This window comes from Aegilops tauschii, unplaced genomic scaffold (genome assembly GCF_002575655.3).
Source record: "Aegilops tauschii subsp. strangulata cultivar AL8/78 unplaced genomic scaffold, Aet v6.0 ptg000843l_obj, whole genome shotgun sequence".
Lineage (NCBI taxonomy): Eukaryota > Viridiplantae > Streptophyta > Magnoliopsida > Poales > Poaceae > Aegilops > Aegilops tauschii.
In genome coordinates this window covers 34701-36684 of record NW_027333068.1, presented here as the reverse complement: position 1 = coordinate 36684, position 1984 = coordinate 34701, and the positions used below count along the sequence as shown (strand labels likewise).

The 1984-nt window shown below is 31.8% G+C and overlaps 2 non-coding genes across 2 annotated transcripts; one reads left to right on the top strand and one right to left on the bottom strand.

Moving 5' to 3' along the window:
* Positions 1–145: 145 nt before the first annotated feature.
* Positions 146–232, top strand: TRNAS-GGA (transfer RNA serine (anticodon GGA)). Its single transcript has one exon. It is a non-coding gene; the product is annotated as a tRNA-Ser (tRNA).
* A 1216-nt stretch (positions 233–1448) lies between these two features.
* Positions 1449–1521, bottom strand: TRNAT-UGU (transfer RNA threonine (anticodon UGU)). Its single transcript has one exon. It is a non-coding gene; the product is annotated as a tRNA-Thr (tRNA).
* Positions 1522–1984: the final 463 nt, after the last annotated feature.

The following is a 1984-nucleotide window of genomic DNA, read 5'->3' as shown; positions in this document are numbered from 1 at the left end:
AAAAAATCCTGTATCCTTCCACTTAGATCAAAAGGAATTTTTCCAATAGAACTATGGAACCCCCGAGTGGTTGCGGTTGTACCTGTACTGCAGGAATAAGAAAACTCGCTATTCACTCAGTTTATTTTCCATAATAAGTTATGTAGGAGAGATGGCCGAGCGGTTCAAGGCGTAGCATTGGAACTGCTATGTAGACTTTTGTTTACCGAGGGTTCGAATCCCTCTCTTTCCGTTTTTCTTAATTCATCAACGTTAAGGATCACAATGTATCAAATCAAATAACAATTTTTTCCAGCAATAATATCTTATATTATCTTATTTTGATTTAATAGAAATTAGAAATTCTCTATAGCAAATTACTGTGGTATGTAAAATACACATAGAGGAAAAAAGAAAAAAGGATCCTAATCCTAGGGTTAATCAATTTTAGCTAGTTGATGGGAAAATACAAATTAATGGTAATGGTCTTAGGGCGATTTAGTTCGGGGAAAGGGGAAGGGGAAGAAAATTCTATGAACCTTTCCTTTTTTCGTTAAGTTCAAGTCTGACGAGAGTAATATTCTACAACTAACAACTCATTTATTTTGAGACCGACCCACTTCCTATCTAGGATTTTATTTACTAGTCCTTTATATTCCAACGTGTCAATCGCCAAATGCTTTGGCAATTTCCCCGGGTCCGATGAAGCAATATAATTTTGAACCAGACCTTTTGATCTTTGGTTATCTTTCGTAGTAATAATATCTCGGGGTTTGCAACGAAAACTTGGTATATTGACTATACGACCATTAACTAAAATATGTCTATGGTTGACTAATTGGCGGGCCCCAGGAATGGTTGAAGCCATACCCAATCGAAAAAGGATATTATCCAAACGCATTTCAAGTAATTGTAGTAAAACCTGGCCTGTTGACCTTTTTGCTTTTCCAGCGATATGTACATATCTAAGTAATTGTCGTTCTGTCAGACCATAATGAAAACGCAATTTCTGTTTTTCTTGAAGACGAATACGATATTGCTCCTTTTTCCCAGAATTGAATTTTTTTTTAAGATTACTTCCGGATTTAGGTGTTTTTCTAGTGAGTCCTGGTAAAGCTCCCAGACGGCGTATTTTTTTTAAACGAGGTCCTCGATAACGGGACATGAAGACTCCTTTTTTTATTTTATTGAAATTTCATTTTACACAATTAATTTCATTGTATTTACATTACAGAATACATCGAAATTAAAACTGAATTAAACTACAGGATAAACAGAGTAAAATCAACTAAAGTACCCAAAAAAATGGAATTTCATCAAAATCTTTATTTTTTGTATATATATTATTTATTTTATTGTTTTGTATCTAGCAAAATTGTAAGGTAAAAAACATAAAAGATCCTGGATTCTCCATTTAATTCGGAAAAAAAGAGATTCTTGTTCGTAGAACATCGATAGAGAAAAAAAAAAGCCGACTATCGGATTTGAACCGATGACCCTCGCATTACAAATGCGATGCTCTAACCTCTGAGCTAAGTGGGCTTACATAACGGAAATAGTGTAACAAATAGAAATAGGTATAGTATAGGAAATCCGTAAAATCTCAGATATTAGTTATTAATCTTAGCTATTAACTAGTTCTAAATTTGAAGTTATACTTATAAAAATAAAAAAATACTAAAACTTCTTAAAGATAAAGTTAGCTTGATATGCTTAACTATAGGATATTAAAAAATAAAATTATAGAATTTATTGGTATTTTCATTTGATCATTATAGACTTTATTATTTGTTAATAATTTGAGGATTAATATTTCACTAAGGGGAACATAGAGTCAGAGTAAATAAAATTGCTAATTCTGATTAGAAAAAAAGAATAAATATCAAGCGTTATAGTATAATTTTGAATACTATAAAAAAGTAAGACGGGAGGTGGGGGAGATAAAAACTTTTGGATATATTGATTCGGATTGAATTGCAAATACATCAAGGATAGAATCAATTCA